Raw genomic sequence first — 19,787 nt, forward strand, 5'->3', positions numbered from 1 at the left:
CAAAAATCGAGTTTTCATCAGATCTCGACGTTTAAAGATCATAGGAAGCTTCTCTGACTATCCCCGCGAGGTTGTCATAGTGTCTGTATGTATGTGTGTGTGTGTGTGTGTGTGTGTGTGTGTGTGTGTGTGTGAAAGTATGTGAACCGCTTATAACTTTTGAACGGCTTGACCGATTTCATCACGGTTGGTGCCATTCGAAAGGGCTTGACAAAACTTAGATTTTAAAAACTATTTGGAATGATTCAGATCAATAGATTTTGAGAAATCTTAAAAAAACTGAAAAAAAATTTTTTTTCAAATGTAGTTTTTTTGGAAAAACTTTCAAACGGCTCAAAGGTTCAATTCCAAAAACTAATCAGCTCTTAACCTCAAAAAACCACGTCGATCGCCACCAGTCCGGTCAAAATCGGTTGATTCATTCGAGAGATATCGTGAACGAAAGAAAACCAAAAAAAGTGTTTTTTCGGAATAACTCCAAAATTCCTAGCGCGAACAATTCAAAATTTAATCTAATTTTTTTAATCAATAATAATAAAAAAATAAATAAACCGCCGAAAAAATTTTTAAAAAATTAACTCGCAAAATTTTAACCCACAAATTTTCTGCCGAAAAACCATGCACACCTTTGCCTATAATCTAATCTAATCTCCAAACCTTATCAAATCACTCATCCAACAATTCTAATTGAAATAACCCTCCCACTCGCTTTATAATTATAAAACCCGTGACGTAACCAACCAATGACGGAATCGGTACAAATATAGAAATCCAAAAAACCTCTCGGTTTTTCAGCAAGGTCTAGACGGTTAAATAAACAGCGGAAACATCTCTCTCGCTCTCAAGAACAGTCCTTCCGCCCATCTGCCTCCATCTCCCTTCCAGGTCGTCGGGTCTCAGGTATGTGTCTCTATTTTTATTTTTTACCTGCCTCATACTTTACCCCCCCCCCCTCCCAATACTCCCAACCATCACAAAACGATTCCCAGTATAGTTACAGCTGTGTCAGACAAAGACCTCCTTACAACCGGTTGGTGTGCACTCACACCATCACACCAGGTAAAATGTGATAGAGGTAAATTCTCAGAGTTAGTCTCGAGTCTCGCGTCGGGCTTAACGCACGTATTTTTTATTTATTATTGTTATTTCCACAAATTGTTTATCTAAAAGTGGATATTTTTATTTAATGAGTGTTATGGTCAAAAATAAAAATTCAAATTATCCCGCCGGCCATGCGTGACATGAAATGGCGGCCCATGTCCAAATTAAAAACAAAAAATTCTATAAATTAGTGAATGTGATGTGAATTATCATTAATTTATTTTTTATTTAAATAAAACTCTTTTATATTTTTTTTTTATTAAGTATTTAAATTAAGCCCGACGCCATTTTGGTCGCTCGTTGAAATCTCCGGTCTTAAAATCGCCATTTTCGTAACTAATGACTTAGTCGGGGATTTTTAATTTAAAAAATGGATAAATTACCTTTAAAAATTGGTAAGTTTATTTTAAAAAAAATTTTTTTATTAAATAAAAACAATGGGCGTCGTCCATGGTCATCTAATGCAAATGTGGGTGGCTGCATAATTTTATAAATTAACATAAAAACATAGAATATTATGCAATAAAAAAATAAGCTCAAGGATTGGTAATGTTTAAAAATAAATTTAAAAAAGCGTCGCCTTGGAACGTCTTCTCGCCTTAACGAGAAGTACTCCTCTTACTCTCGACGAACAACTATACGGCTTTACACGTAATACCTGTAATGATACGTCGCCAAATACGTCAAGGCTTCGGTCTACAAATTTTTTTTATCGATTTAAAAAATGTTATTTCATTTATAATTGCCTTTATTCTGTTATTTATAATTAAATGATATGGGTAGTGATAATAATAAACGGTAATTTTTTTATTCACTAGTTTTTTTCAACGCTTCAGCGCGTTCAAATTACTCTTCCACGGTAGATTGTTGATCGTATGGCCACTTTATTTATAAAAAGTACGGTTACGTAACTGATGATGAGCCTTTTCGGTTGATGGACCGATTCCTTGGTGTGAAACATTTTTTTGGATGGTTTTTCTGGGTTTTGAACTTTGATGGGGATTTTGGATTGATTTTTGGTTTTGGTTTAGTAATTAGAGGGATTTAGGAGTTGGTACTTTATTTAGTTAGTACTTTGTTTTATATCACGTATTTAAGAACGTAAAAAGTGAACGCAAAAGTTTGCTCTCGCGTGTGTGTATTAACTTTCTCCCTGGTTAAGTATTATAGTTTGTTATTATATGTGTGGATAATTTTTATAAATTTATTCTTCGTGATTATTATAAACAAGCTTTAGATATTTTATTCGGAAATTTTTAATTGGTTAAATTAAAGATCTAAAAATTAATGTTCTTACATTTTTTGTAAGAAAGAAATAGAAAAATTTTACAGACATTTGATAGAAAAATTAATTTTGCAATATTCTAAAGAAAGAAATTTAATTAATTCCAGAAAAATATTTTTTTTTTAATAATTTTTTGTCTCTAAATTTTTTTTTCAGCTTAGTTTAAAAATTAGTAGGTATTTTTTAAATTGGTAGTTTTTGGTTTTGCCGATAGGTGGCTACGCCCTCTCGCTAGCAGAAAAATCTTACCAGAGTATATATTAGCCCAAAATTTTTTGTCCTTAAATTAGTTATTTTAGCTTGATTTATATAAAATTAGCGAGTATTTTTTTTTTATTTTAAGTTAGTTCTTGGTTTTGCCGCTAGGTGGCTACGCCTTCTCGCTAGCAGAAAAATCTTACCAATGTATATATTAGCGCAAATTTTTTTTTTTTTAAGAATTTTGTGTCTTTAAATTAGTTATTTTAGCTTGATATAAACAAAATTAGCGAGTATTTTTTTTATTTTAAGTTAGTTCTTGGTTTTTCCGCTAGGTGGCTACGCCTTCTCGCTAACAGAAAAATTTTACCAGAGTATATAAAAGCGCAAATTTTTTTTTTTTAGAATCAAATACATGATAAAAATAATTATTGAAAGTAAAATATTGTGAATTTTATTGTAATAATTTAAAATTGTAAAAAAATAATTTGATAAAAAAAAATGGTTAATTTAAGAAAAATATTTTTTAAAGAACTTTTTGTCTTTAAATTTGATTTTTTAGCTTGGTTTAAAAATTAGCGGGTATTTTTTTGAAATAAGTTAGTTCTTGGTTTGACCGGTAGGTGGCTACGTCTTCTCGCTAGCAGAAAGATTTTACCAAAGTATATATAAGCGCAAAAATTTTTTTTAGAATGAAATTCATTATAAAAGAACTAATACTAATAAAATATTGTATATTTTATTATAATAAATGAAATTTAAAAGAAAAAAATAATTTCATCAAAAAAAAAAAATTAGTAAATTAAATACAAATATTTTTTAAAGAAATTTTTGTCTTTAAATTTGTTTTTTTAGCTTGGTTTAAAAATTAGCGGGTACTTTTTTTTTTATTATAAGTTAGTTCTTGGTTTCGCCGCTAGGTGGCTACGCCTTCTCGCTAGCAGAAAAACCTTACCAGAGTATATATTAGCGCCAAATTTTTTTTTAGAATGACAATACATTATAAAAAAATTATTGAGAATAAAATATTGTATATTTTATTATAATAAATGAAATGTTTTATTGTATCAAAAAAATTATTATTTTAAATTAATATTGTCAATAATTAAAACAATAAAATATTAAAGATAAATTGACATTGACTTGGAATCGAACCCGGAACTTTTTGACTATTTTTAAAATCTAATAACTCTTCTCAAAGCCTAGATAATTAAATTCATCCAACACCACATAAAATACAAATTACACACATCCACATAACATTATACTTATAAAAAAGAAAAAAACTAATCGATTAGTGGATAATAAAGCATAAAACAATTTTCTGACAAGCCGAGCGGTATAATATCTCTATTGTATGTAATTTAAAAGGAAAATATTCATTACGTAAATCTACATAAAATAGTTAACTATCGAAATGGTAATTATTTATTATTCATGTATGCCTATGTTGAAAAATTTATTCTCTAAAAACTTGCAAATTAGAGAACCCGATTTATATGTGGTCTTAGACGGGATTAATTGAATAATTATATTATTAAATTATTAACTGCTTTCTCTTTTATTTCAGGTATGAACCAGTGGAGTTACATTTTTTTTTATATATCGGTAAGTCTACTTTCAATATAAATATCGATAACACATCGGCAATCTAACACTCATTTTTTTATAAATAATAATAATAAATAATTATTCTTTTAAAAATTATCCTTCGCTTTGAAATTTTATATTTTTTAGTAAAAATTGTATTTTTTCATAAGAGGTAACCAATTTTAAATCTAAAAAAAATTTATAAAACAATTATTAAAATTTTTTATAAAAAAATTATTAAGAAAGAATTTTTTTGATTCTTAATAATTAAAAAAAAAAAATTTATAAAATAATTATTGAAATTTTTTATAAAAAATTAATAATTAATAAAAAAAAATTTTTTTAGATTATTAATAAATAAATAAACAAAATTTATAAAATAATTATTAAAATTTTTTATAAAAAATTAATAAGAAAAAATTTTTTTTAATTCTTAATAATTAAAAAATATTTTTTTAAATAATTATTTATAAAAAGTTAATAAGAAAGAATTTTTTTGATTCTTAGTAATTAAAAAAAAATTTATAAAATAATTATTAAAATTTTTTTATAAAAAATTAATAAGAAAGAATTTTTTTTTGATTCTTTATAATTAAAAAAAAAATTTATAAAATAATTATTGAAATTTTTTATAAAAAAATAATTATTAAAATTTTTTATAAAAAATTAATAAGAAAAAATTTTTTTGATTCTTAATAATTAGGAAAAAATTTATAAAAAAATTATTAAAATTTTTTATAAGAAATTAATAAGAAAGAATTTTTTTTTGATTCTTTATAATTAAAAAACATAATTTATAAAATAATTATTGAAATTTAAAAAAAAAATTAATAATTAATACAAAAAAATTTTTTTTTGATTCTTAATAAATAAATAAACAAAATTTATAACATAATTATTAAGATTTTTTATAAAAAATAATTATTAAAATTTTTTATAAAGAAATAATTATTAAAATTTTTTATAAAAAAATAATTATTAAAATTTTTTATAAAAAATTAATAAGAAAAATTTTTAATTTAATAATTAAAAATATTTTTAATAATTATTTATAAAAATTAATAAGAAAGAATTTTTGATTCTTAATAAATAATTAAAAAAAAATTTATAAAATAATTATTAAAATTTTTTTATAAAAAATTATTAAGAAAGAATTTTTTTTTGATTCTTTATAATGAAAAAAAAAAATTTATAAAATAATTATTGAAATTTTTTATAAAAAATTAATAATTAATAAAAGAATTTTTTTTTGATTCTTAATAAATAAATAAACAAAATTTATAACATAATTATTAAAATTTTTTATAAAAAAATAATTATTAAAATTTTTTATAAAAAATTAATAAGAAAAAATTTTTTTTGATTCTTAATAATTAAAAAATTTTATAAAATAATTATTAAAATTTTTTATAAAAAAATATTTTGATTCTTTATAATTAAAAAAAAAAAATCAATATTATAAAACTCAAAAATATTTATTAACACTATCGATTTCTTCAAATGATTCACACTTACAATTTATAATGATATGGAAATCAAGTCAGGTAGAAATATTAAATTCTATCCACGTATATTGAATGTGTATGCGTATATCCTACCACAGATGAATGACTAAAGAATAAAAGCCTAAAGAATGTTAGGTTACACAATTGAGTTGACATAATAGTTATTTAAAAGTTGAATGCCCAAAATTCTTTGATCAATTGGCTTTTCTTCTCTATTATAATATTAATTGACTGATTACAATATCAAGTACACACTTATACATTAACAGGCCAAAAAATAATGACTAGTAGAATTATATTAAGTGAAAACTGATGAACAGGTACTTGATATGAGCTCCGAAAATCAGTAATACAGTATAACAGTGTGGTAATTTGTCTAGTCTGAGAAAATAATAACGCACCCAATAGACTGCAGAGCCTAACAAAGTTAGGTAATGCCCTGTAATTTACCTCGTTGCGTAATCCAAATAATTTAATATTACTTATTTTAACTCGAACTATAATTCTGTGGCCTAGTGAACAATCTGACGCGCAATTGTGTCGCGGTGTGAATCCGTTTGTGGTAATCGCTACATTTAGGTGTTTTATTATATTTATTATTAACCGTATCTTCTTTGTTAGTTTTTATGATCACTGGCTTTTAGAGTTTTTGTTTACTCACTTTTATCATTGTAATTAACAAGTTTTTTTTATTAATGATTTTTTTTTTCTTCGATATATTTTTTAATCAAACTTTATTTTTTTCGTTGAATTTTTAAAGATTTATAAAAAATTTTTTTTGGGGGTAATTTAAATTTTTTGCAAAAAAAGTGTCATAAATTTTTTAAATGTTTTAATTATATCAATATTGTAGATTAAATATCAAAAATATGATCCAAAACATTTCTAAGAATTCTTAATTTTTTTTTGGAATTTAAACTTCCAAATTTTGGGTTCAATATTAAAAATATAAAAACTCTGTAAGACTTCTTTTGTAGGAAATTTAATTCTCTACAAAAAGTGTATCTTATGTTTTTTTCATATCTTTGATATTTTTTGAGTTAGAGCTTAAAAACAATAATTATAAAAATTGCGTTGGGCCGCTGGGTGGCAATAACCTGTTGCAAATTAAAAACTGATTTTTTGGATTAAATATCAGAGATATGAAAAATTTATAAGATACCTTTTTTGTAGAGCATCAAAATTGCTACAAAAAAGCTCTCTTTTATAATTTTTTTATATTTTTTATATTTGACCCAAAATTTGGAGTTTAAAATTGAAACAAAAAGTTGAGTTTTACAAAAATGTTTACTATGTTTTAATAATATAAATATTGTAGATTAAATATCAAAGATATGATCAAAAACATTTCTAAGAATTCTTAATTTTTTTTTTTGGAATTTAAAACTCCAAATTTTGGGTTAGATATTAAAAATATTAAAACTTTATAAGACTTTTTTAAAGGAAATTTAATTCTCTACAAAAAATGTATCTTATGTTTTTTTCATATCTTCGATATTTTTTGAGTTAATGCTTAAAAACAATAATTAAAAAAATTGTGTTGGACCGCTGGGTGGCAATAACCTGTTGCAAATTTAAAACTGATTTTTTGGATTAAATATCAGAGATATAAAAAATTTATAAGATACCTTTTTTGTAGAGGATCAAAATTGCTACAAAAAAAGCTCTCTTTTATAATTTTTTGATATTTTTTATGTTTGACCCAAAATTTGGAGTTTAAAATTGAAACAAAAAGTTGAGTTTTACAAAAATGTTTACTATGTTTTAATTATATAAATATTGTAGATTAAATATCAAAGATATGATCAAAAACATTTCTAAGATATCTTAATTTTTTTTTTTTGGAATTTAAAACTCCAAATTTTGGGTTAGATATTAAAAATATTAAAACTTTATAAGACTTTTTTTAAAGAAAATTTAATTCTCTACAAAAAATGTGTCTTATGTTTTTTTCATATCTTCGATATTTTTTGAGTTAATGCTTAAAAACAGTAATTAAAAAAATTGTGTTGGGCCGCTGGGTGGCATTAACCTGTTGCAAATTTAAAACTGATTTTTTGGATTAAATATCAGAGATATAAAAAATTTATAAGATACCTTTTTTGTAGAGGATCAAAATTGCTACAAAAAATGCTCTCTTTTATAACTTTTTGATATTTTTGATTTTTAACCCAAAATTAAGAGTAAATTTTTAAGTTCATAATTTTGCTACTAATTTTATTAAATACAAAGAATGTATATTGAAACGTCAAGCGAATGACTCAGAGTATTTTTTTCAAGAGATTAAACCGTAAAAAACCAACCGGTTTTACACCGCCCAATATGGCGCTTAGATTTGGCAACAGGCAGCCATTTTGACTTTTAAATGAGTCGGTAAAAAATCTGTTTAACTAAACAAATTATTTTACTCTATTCCGGTTCCTATTTTCAAAAATTTTCCCAGCGGCTTATTTCAACATTAGTATCCAAATAAAATGCCTTTTAACTGGAATATATAGTTTAACTATAATAATGGATCGGATAAAATTGTTACCGTAAAAGAGTAAATGTAAAATGTAATATAGAGCGTACAATATGACGGGAGATATCTAGACCACACCCACAATTGCATTGTATTTTATTTTCTTTGAGAGAATTAATATCGGGCCCGGATCTTTCAGGTGCTCAGACTCGTTTCTTAGCTTGTCTTTCTACACACATATATATATATATATATATATATATATATATATATATATATATATATATATATATATATATATGTATGAGTATATAAAATATATAAGTGACAAGAAACACGATTGTTGAAACTATGACTTTCATATCCACGGCAAAAATTTGTCACTAAATATAACGTAATTTTTAAAAATAAATTTTTAATTAAAAAAAACAATTTTTTAAACAAAGTTTAAAAGCATTTTTTATTTTTAGTTAATTTATTTCAAACGTAAAATAAATTTATTTAATAAAATGACAATAAATAAATTTTATTTAAAATTTAAATTTTAAAGCGCATTTAAATTTTCCCGCCAAAAATTTTTTTAATTTAAATTTAACGCCATCTTTTATCAAAACGCGTAAATTACAAAAAAAGAACTAATTAAAGACTGCTTAAAAATTTAAACTAAAAAAAATAAATTTTTTTGAATTAAAAAACTGATTTTAAAGATTTTTTTGTCTTGAATCAAGACAAAAAATTCTTGAATAAAATAAAATTAATTTAAATCAAGAAAAATTTCTTATTTTTAAACTATTTCATCTTAAATTAATTTTATTTTGTATAAATAAATTTTTTTTAAATATTTACTATAGCATAAAAAAATTTTTTTAACTTTTAGCTCTAAAAACATTAATTAAAATTAAACAAAAAATAATTAATCTTCAATTATTAATACGGAAATTCTAAAAAGGTAAATGAAGAGATAAAAAAATAATTTGAAGTAAAATTTTAATTTTTTCAAAAGTTATCATGCTTGTCCCTCAAAAAATTTGAAAAAATCCAGTTTTTTATGTAAAAAAAAATTTTTTTCACAAGTTCAGGGATATTTTTCTTTCTAATAGTGTTTTATTTATATAAATTATGTGCATTATAATGATCATGCACGATTTAATGCGACAAAAAGTAAGAATTTATATTTTTAGGCATGAAGAACAACAAAGTTCACTTTCATCGCAATTATCAACAATAAACATTTGACATAAACTTTCTCCGATTGTTAACGAATCAGTTTCTCACATCTCGACACTTTTCTCCTCCTAATCTTTATATTTTAATATAAAATATATAATAAAAGACTTTCCATATGAATACTCAGAGTTTTTCTCGCAATAATACGGATAAAAACTATGCGTGCGTGGTTAAGGTAGCAAACCGTGAAAATATTAATTTCTATTTTCGCAGGATCGATTAATTTAGTCTCTAGCTTTCGAATGTCCTTATTTATAGCGATAATTATAAATAAAGCTAGTTATTTTGGTGGCTAAATAAAAAATGAAAGGAAAAAAAAAATAATAATAGCACAGCAGAGCTAAAAGTTTATAAAAGGACATATAAGAGGAAAGAGATAGTTTTTAAGTGTGGGTTTGCTGCTAGTGGATGTCCTTGAATCTCCTACACACATGAATAATATATTGTATACATATATATGTCGTATTGTTATGTCGTGATGAGGAATATATCGTAAATATACATTATACATTTTAATTCATCCTTAGAAACATCATCGGAATTGTAAAACATATTCGAGGATTTTATTCCTAGAACTAAACGTATTTGTCACTTTGAATTGAAATCATGATCATGATTTTATCCGATAATTTACCAATCAATTTTGACATTTTTATAGACTTTCTCTTTAATCTTAAATCGGAATATAAATTAAATGTCAATTTTAAGTTTTTCAATTTGTTCCTTGGTACTAGTTTTTTTTTATAAATTTAATTTTGTGGATTAATTATCAAAAATATAATATAAAAATTTTATATCAGGCCTTTTTTAAAGCAATTTTGATACTCAACAAAAAAGGTATCCTTTTTTAAAAGTTGATGTGACATTTTCATTGTTGTCGCTTTCCGTTGCTATGGTGACCACTTTGGCAATAGTTACCATTGCAATGGTTACTATGATAACGGTTATCATAACAACGGTTACTATGACAATGGCTAAGCCATTGTTATAGTAATCGTTGCTATGGTAACTATGTTACCATTTCAATGGTTACTATGGCAATGGTTACCATAGCAACAGTTACTATGGCAACGGTTACTGTGACAATAGTTATCATAGCAACGGTTACTATAGTAGCCATTGTCATAGTAACCGTTGCTATGGTAACTATGTTACAGTAACCATTATAGTAACTATGTTATAGTAATCGTTGCTATGGTAACTATGTTACCATAGCAATGGTTACTATGTTACCATAGCAATGGTTACTATGGCAACGGTTGCTATGGCAACGGTTACCATAGCAACGGTTGCTATGACAACGGTTACTATGGTAGTCATTGTCATAGTAACCGTTGCCATAGTAACAATTGGTATGGTTACCATAGAGACGGTTACTATGACAATGGCTAAGCCATTGTTATAGTAATCGTTGCTATGGTGACTATGTTACCATTTCAATGGTTAATATGGCAACGGTTACCATAGCAACAGTTACTATGGCAACGGTTACTGTGATAATAGTTATCATAGCAACGGTTACTATAGTAGCCATTGTCATAGTAACCGTTGCTATGGTAACTACGTTACAGTAACCGTTATAGTAACTATGTTATAGTAATCGTTGCTATGGTAACTATGTCACCATAGCAATGGTTACTATGTTACCATAGCAATGGTTATAATGGCAACGGTTACCATAGCAACGGTTACTATGACAACAGTTATCACAGCAACGGTTACTATGGTAGCCATTGTCGTAGTAACCGTTGCTATGGTAACTATGTATATGTTACAGTAACTATGTTGTAGTAATCGTTGCTATGGTAACTATGTTACCATAGCAATGGTTATTATGGCAACGGTTACCATAGCAACGGTTACTATGACAATTATTATTATAGCAACGGTTTTTATGGTAGCCATTATTATAGAAATTGTTGCTATGGTAACTATTTTACCATAGCAACGATTACCGTAGCAACGGTTACTATTACAATGGTTACCATAGCAACGGTTACTATAGTAGCCGTTGTCATAGTAACCATTGCTTTGGTAACGATTACCATAGCAAAGGTTACCATAGCAACGGTTACTATGACAACATTTACCATAGCAACGGTTACTATGGCAACGGTTAAATATTAATAAGATGAATTTATAAAAATGTTGATTAATTAAATTGTCGACAATAAACATTTCATCATTTTTACTCGAATTTTTACACCAAAAAATCATTTTTAAATTTGCATCAGGTTATTGCCACCCAGTAACCCTAAACAATTTTTATAATTATATTTTTTGAGGTTTAACTTCAAAAATATTAAAAATATGAAAAAAACCCAAGATACATCTTTTGTAGAGATTAAAATTTCCTACAAAATAAGTCTCATAAATTTTCCATATTTTTTATATTTAACCCAAAATTTGAAGTTTAAAATTTTTAATGATTAAAATATAGTTTTTTCTAATAAGATAAATTTTTTTTTCAGATTTTAACGATAATATTCGGAGAAAAAAGCGTGCTGGGAGCTCAAATCCCACCTGGATATTCAAGCTTATCAACATGTAAGTAATTAAAAGTAACTAGAATAAAACTACCGTCCGCGTAACAAGTTATTAATAGTTAAGTGAGTATATAAAGATGATTAATTACCGACACTTATTATTACTAGTTTAAAGCTTTTAATGAATTTGTCTTGATGACCTTCTGTCAGACATTGCCGAGCTCCGAAGGTGAGCGCAGTCGTGCGACCTAGATTCTTCCTTTAAACTAGAGAAGATAGAGATAGAAAGTTATGTGATGTATTTCTATAATATTAAGAAAATGTTTTACATTTGCCGACATGTGTGGAAAAGAGAGGGAAAGTATCCAAGTAACATCATAGGCGCCCGCAAGAAAGGTACTCGAGGAGCGTAACGAGCGGCAGACAAGATGGCGAAAAAAAATTTGTGTTTATATATATTACTGAAAACAAAATGGTCAGATAAGAAGAAGGAGACAAAAGAAGCGCGGGAGAAAAAAGAGGATACTTTCCCGGTTCGGCTTTGTTTACTCATCTCTTATTGCTCTCGAGTGTTAAAGGGAAAGACTGCACGGTTTTGTTGAGTTTGTCTAGAGTGTGCCAAGGAGGATTTCACTTTGTACTCTCTAACTCTAATACAATGACTTGGTCAAACATTTGTGATAAGGAGATTTGAATATACAATGCAAATTTAACTAACTACTAACTTAAGTTTGTTTTATTCTTAAAAGTGGCGTAATTTTATTTACACGCACTGCTATTACTTATTTCTCAATTGTTTTTATTGCAACTTGAAGAGAATTTTTGGAATCGCTTTTATTTTTACTAGGGAAAGTTAAATTCTCTAAATTTTTTAATTGACGAATTTAACTTAATTCAAAAAAATTATTTTAAATTAAAAATGCTCTATTTTTAGATACATAATTAAAGAAATTACTCCCCTTGTTTTTGGTGAACTATTAGACATTTTTAAAGAATTATAAGCTCTATCCTGATGTTACACTCATCAAAAAGCTTTTCATTTGAGTACCCACATGCACATTTTATACATATTTTCATATAACCACATATATATTAAGGGTGGCTTTCAAAAAACCGACTATTTTTTTTTTTTGAGTCTCGGTGAAAAAATGTTAGTTTGATGATGTTTTAAGAGCCCTCACCAAAGGACAGCTCGAGAAAAAATTTTTAAGAGGTCGCTCCAAATTTTTAAATTTCAAAAATCGAATTTTTTTAATTTAATTTTTTTCTGGTTTACGTGGTATAATTTATATTAGACCAAAAAAAATAAGTTTTCTGAAAAGTTTCAGTTCAAAATTCTAAATTTTAGAAGGTCAGCTCATAATTTTTTTTTTTTTCTTTTAGTTGGTCATATCGCCGACATGTTAAGTGGTGGGAGTTGGTACGTTGGGGTCTTTTGGTTTGAAAAAAATCTTAACTTTAAAAAATCTAAACCTACGCATGGCAGGTTCAAATCTCAACCAAGCTGGTTTCTAAGACCAGCTTTGGGATTCAGGAACTTTCCACGCCTGGCAGTTGATTAAATAAGGTTATTATATTAAAAAAAAATTATATTTTCTCTATGTTGTGCTTCATTTTAAGTTCATCTCGTGATATAGTTTTTATCGATTATTCTGTACTAAATAAAAAAAATGCATGGAATTTTTAGTTCCTGAATAGTACAAAGGTCGCTCATGAAAAAATCTAAACTAATGCACTAATAAATTGAAAAAAATTATGAGCGACTTTTCTCAAAATTCAAGTACGAACTGGACTTTCACAACCTGGTCTTTTTTGTCTATAAGGTTATCCCTGTAACGCCAGGCAAAATTCTGAAAAAAATTCTGATTTTTGCATTTTAAAAAATTTGGAGTGACATCTTAAAAGAAATTTTTTAAGTTGCCTTTTTGGAGAGAAGGCTCTTAAAGAGCATCAAAACTAACATTTTTTTCACTCGAGACAAAAAAAAAAAATAATGGTTTTTTTGCGACACTCACTACGACCTGTATACGCTGCTGCTATATATATATATATATACTTATATATAACTGCTGCTATAGCAACATGCTATATATATATATATATAGTGAAATTGATGTGAGCTACTCAAATGAAAGGTCTTGATGAGAGTAATGTCAGGAATGAGCCTGTATCTCTAAAAGCTGTCAATGAGTTACAGGCCTGGGTCATTTCTTAGTATTGTATCATGGATATTGTTAAGTACTCTGTTTCGTACTTTTCTTTGGAATATTGATGTGTTTTTGAGAGAATATAAGCTCATCCCGATGTTACACTCATTGAAACCTTTCGTTTGAGTACCCACATCAATTTTTCATATATTTTATATATTTATATATATTATATATATGTATATATGATAAATATATCAAAAATACATGTGGGTATTCAAATGAAAGCTCTTAATGTGTGCAATAATGTGTGCAATTTAACAAATATCTCGAACTATTGACAAATAAATTTTACTCATATATTTAAAATTTTTTAATCAAAATTTTCAACAACAAAATAATTTTATTGATTCAAAATACTTTTTATTTTTTTCAAAATTTTGTTATAGTCCGAAATATTTATTGAAAAATAATTAAACTTTACTCTATTATTTGAAACTTATGAATCAAAAATTCTCAAAAATTTTAAAGGCTGGAATATTATTTCCAAACCAAAATATTTTGTTTTGTTAATTTTAAAGGTAACCCTTGAAAATTTTCACAATATTTAAGGTTAGAGAAGCTCAAAAATTTACTTACTAGTTAATTTTGTCAAAAAATTCCAAAAACTCTTAAAAATAATTTTTTTTTTCAAAAGTTATCTCAAAAGAACGTAACTTTATTCTCAAAACACTTTATTTCAATTAGATTTGTAAAAATCAAAGATTAATGGACCTTAGTTTCCCATGGAAGAATAGTTGATTCCTTTGTTCGCCATGAATGCTCTTTCGTTCGTAATTTGTGATTCAAATGACTTAAATTAAAAAAAACCTTTACAGTCGTCCCATAAAACGTAATTTTGTTGAAAAGCAGTAACCTTGAATTAAAACCAATGGAAGTAAAAGGGTGAAAAGATAATGCCTGAAAACAAAGGCTTGAAAGGGAGTGGAGATCAGCAGAAGTGTAACAGCGTCTCAAGGCCTATAAAAATTAAAATAAACACTGTTTTATAACAAAATTATCGTTATTACCTACTTTTACTATAAAATGTCTGCACTTACCTCAGTTTAGAGATAATAACTGTTATTAGATAGGATTGCTCTAATCTAGCGTACGACGCTGACACTCATATCTCAATTCTTAATTCTGAGCCTCAAAAGATTGAGAATTAAATTAAACTAACTACTTTGCAGTCACTATGTGACTGCTGTGACTAGTGAACTATAAATAAATAAAATTTTTTCTTTATTAAATAATGAATTTTATTAAATTGCACTGTACTTTTTAACTATTGACATTTTTAAAGATATAAGCTCATCACTATGTTATACTTATCAAGAGCTTTTATTTGAGTACCCACATCAATTTTTCATATATTTTCATATACATATATATAATATTTATGCATATACTAAAATGATATTGATAAAATATGAATGACATATCTTCATAAAATGTTAATCTCTCTATGATTATTTCTTAATTATGTATCATATATTGTTAAATTGCATTGTACTTTCTTAAATATTGAAGTTTTTAAAGATATAAGCTCATACTAATGTTACACTCATCAAGAGCTTTCATTTGAGTACCTACATGCCATTTTGATATATTTTTCATATATCACATATATATAAAATATATAATATATATAAATATATGAAAAAATTGATGTGGGTACTCAAATGAAAGGCCTGGCTCAGTATATCATCAGAATGAAACTTATATCTTAAAAAAAAATCCATAGTTCTACAAAATACTTAGGTCATTTCTGAGTTATGTATCTTATATATTGTTGAATTGAACTGTATTTTCTTAAATATTGAAGATTTTAAAAGATATGAGCTCATCCCGATGTTACACTTCATCAAGAACTTTCATTTGAGTACCCACATCAATATCTTTTTCATATATTTTTCATATATACATATATATAATATATATAGTATATAATATATAAATAGATATTATATACAAATAGATATATATAAAATATAAAAAATTGATATTGGTACTAAATGAAAGGTTTGATGAGTATAACATCGAATGAGCTTATATCTTAAAAAATAATCAACCGTTCACAAGATACAAAGGATCAATTTCTTAATTATATATCTTATATATTGTTAAATTGTGCACTGAACTTTTAATTTTAGTGACGTTTTTTAAAAATATAGCTCATCTGTCTAATGCTGCTACTCTATCAAGAGCTGTTATTTGAGTACCCACATCAAATTGCCTTTCATATATTTGTATAGTAACATAGCTTAGCATATATATATATATACATATATATATATATATATGCTGCTATATATATGCATATATGTATACATAAGGCCAAATATATGCACAAATTGATGCGGATTTTCAAATGAGAGTTTACGATGAAGTGTAACTTCTTAGGAGGCACATGAGCTTATATCTTTAAAATAAATCGATAGTTCTCAAGATACAAGATTATTTCTGTTAATTATGTATCTTATATATTGATTAAGTTGCACTGTATTTTCTTAAATGATTGAAGTTTTAAAGATAGTGAGCTCATCCCGATGTTACCACTCATTAGAAACCTTTCGTTTGAGTACCCACATCAATTTTTCATATATTTTTATATGTTTATATGTATTACACCATAACATTGTATTATATGTATGATAAATATATCAAAAAATACATGTGGGGTGATTCTAAATGAAAGATCTTTGATAAATGTTCATCATCGGGATGAAGACTTCCTCTCTACAAAATATCAATAGTTCGCCGACAGATACAAGGGTCAGTTTCTATTGATTATGTATCTAAAGATGGGGAAACTTCTTTAAATGCAACCCTAAATACTTTATCATCTATAAATTGACTATTAGGTTAAATTTAACTATAAAAACCCATTTTATCACTTAAACACACTGAAGCCACAAAATTTTTCATTATTGTCTTAATAATATAAGCTTACATCCTTGAAGGATAATTAAGTGATAGAAAGACCGTTTAGAAAAATAATTGTTGTAAGCAAAAACCGAGCAAAAACAATATCTGTTCCACGTTCGTTGTTATGGTATGTTGCCAAGAACGAGTTATGGATCGGAGAATGATTGGCCAATTGTTATCCTAGGAGACTATCCACGATCTACAGCCGAAGCGGATAAAGAGAATGTAACGGAAATGCAAGAACGGTTTGTCGGAATAAGTTTCTTCTTGTCCAGGATATCTTATCTAGGATAAGAGAAACATTGATTAACCAGATATAAAACCCCGCAATGAAAATTGCAGGGAAATGGGCCTATTGGTCACGTCCAGACTCATGTCCTGCGGATGCATGTTTTATGGGAACTATCAGTTATTTGTTGCTGTTTTTGTTTTATTATTCGACCGCTCGTCAGCACGTTACTAGAAGTCAATGGATTCTCAAAAGTGCTATCCAGCATTTTTAAGTACAACACAACATTATCCAATCTCTAACATTGATAGCTTACTCATTTCCATTCACTAGCTACTAAAAATGCATGGTTCTCCTACTTCTTTCCGGTTTTGTTTTATTGGTAAGAATTATGCATCAGTGGATTTAAAATTTCATGGAGTACAGAATTTTTTTTTCTAAAACTGAATTTATGTCAAAAGTAGCAAAGAAATTATCCTAATCTGGCATTTGAAAGGATTGAAAATCAAAATAAATTAAAATTATTACTAAGCTTTATAAATTTTTTATAATTCTGATATTTAATCCCAGAAATCATTGCCAAGGAGATCAAAGTACCCTGGTGTAATGAGATGTCTATAAAAAAAATAATACGTAGAAATAACTTTTTTTATTGAGATTAATACTACTTAATTGTATAAACCTGCCAAAATATTAATCGTTTAAATCCGTACCAGTTAATTATAATCGATGGAAAATTCTCAAAACTGGTGGAGAGAGAAATCAGCTAGTTAGGGCTTCAAGCCGCCATTGAAGATATTAAACCGCTTGGGATATTCAAAAACTTTTGAATTTTGGCGGGAATTTCAAACTTTAAAGGAGATCTAAGTACCCTGCTAATTATAAAGAATGTCTGTAAAAAATAATACGTAGAAATACTTTTAGTTTATCTTAAAATTAATTTTTAAATTAATTAATAACATTTGTTGAGAATGATAAATTTCCGATATGGTATACTCATTAAATAATTATTAACATTTAATTGGACTAATAAAAAATATAGCACTCTGAGATTACCGGTATACACTTGACAACACCAAAGAGTGTCCCTAACCGCTTCTTGATTTCATTTATGTTTACTGTCTAACTAAAATGACTAAGATCTTTCTACAGCATTTAAAAAACCGCGATTCACTTATGCGCATGAGGTAACTTTGCGCGAAGCGATGTTGCCAGAGTCAAATACAAGACTTTTCAAAACAACGCAAGTTCCTTGAGTGATTTTTTATAAAAATCTAAAAATATCTCCATCGGCATTCCGGAAAGCTGCTTTTTTTTATTGTTTTAATCGAAAGCTTATTATTCTTTTCAATCAAATTCAATGAAAATAAAATTTTTTTGTAAAATCAGATTAATTGCATTAAATTCTTAGCCTAACTCCCACCGGCTGGTGGAATCTCTATTTCATGTAAAAAGGCTACAATTTTACCTAATTATTTAATTAATCCCAGGAAACTTTTACTGTGTTTTAATTTTTTTTATTGAGTATTTAACAGGTTATTGGTTACCCGAAAAAATTGTTTCAGTTATTGTTTTTGAGCTCTAACTTAAAAAGTATCGAAGATACGAAAAAACACAAGAGATACAAATCAAATTTCCTACAGAGATTATATTTAACCTAAAAAATCATTTCTAAAAATAACAACACAATTTTCGACCCTAAAAATATGTAATCATTAATCATTTTCTTATGAATCCTCCTTTAGTAAATGCGCAGTCGAGATTAAAGATAAAAAGCAGTTGATGTCAAGCGCTAAAAAACGCATTGGTACACACAAGGAAGCGGGATTTAGGCACTGATGTCATCTCCGGAGAGTTCGTTGAACTCATAAGGACGATGGCGTTAGCGTCACGCGTTCTTATATCTTCAGCGTAAAGTACTATTCCTCTATAACTAACACGGCTTGGTTCTCTTGTGGTACCAGCGTTACAACCATCTATCCATGGCCAAACTTAGTCAGGTTGGTTGCCCGTTTTAAGTGTCCCTCTACCAGGCATTAATTCTTTTGCAGTATAGTATATATATTATAAACACCACAAGCTTACCAGGAAGCCAGTAGGATTATGATTATAAACTTCCACAGGGGAATGCAATGGCGTCAAAGCTAGAATACCTCTTGCCCATTTCGCGTAGCATAATTAGCCACAGTTGAAGGATATAATCCAACAGGTGGGTTTAAATCAAACAAACCGTTATCAAATCCTTACCATTAAAAGTATATCCTTACCTATAACTAGCCAGCAATAACTAGCTTAATATTTTCTACAAACATATCCTCAGTCAAGTTCACAACTTTCCCATAATTGTTCATCGGCAATGACAATATTTAACTGACTCTGTTCCTTAGCAGCACTAATCACCAAATTCTACCTTCGCGTGGGGAAGACACAAGAGATTCATGTGAGAAGTTCATTCTTCATCCACTGCGTTGCTTTAATTGTACTGTTTGCATTTCAGCGACTGTTGCAGTATACTTTGAAACTGCTGTCAGGATCCGGAGAATGTTGCTTAAGCGAGATCGAGTAAATCGTCCACTATTTCCCACGGT

General features: G+C 27.0%; 2 long non-coding RNA genes across 2 annotated transcripts; one reads left to right on the forward strand and one right to left on the reverse strand.

The window, feature by feature from the left end:
* The first annotated feature begins 594 nt into the window (after positions 1 to 594).
* LOC123269417 lies at positions 595 to 19,760 on the forward strand. The gene is made up of 4 exons (XR_006510405.1): positions 595 to 1,496; positions 4,155 to 4,192; positions 11,839 to 11,914; positions 19,697 to 19,760. It is a non-coding gene; the product is annotated as an uncharacterized LOC123269417 (long non-coding RNA).
* LOC123269418 lies at positions 2,548 to 15,677 on the reverse strand. The gene is made up of 3 exons (XR_006510406.1): positions 15,667 to 15,677; positions 10,529 to 10,539; positions 2,548 to 2,782 (listed from the first exon to the last, which is right to left on the reverse strand). It is a non-coding gene; the product is annotated as an uncharacterized LOC123269418 (long non-coding RNA).
* Positions 19,761 to 19,787: the final 27 nt, after the last annotated feature.

Source organism: Cotesia glomerata, linkage group LG7, assembly GCF_020080835.1.
Source record: "Cotesia glomerata isolate CgM1 linkage group LG7, MPM_Cglom_v2.3, whole genome shotgun sequence".
Lineage (NCBI taxonomy): Eukaryota > Metazoa > Arthropoda > Insecta > Hymenoptera > Braconidae > Cotesia > Cotesia glomerata.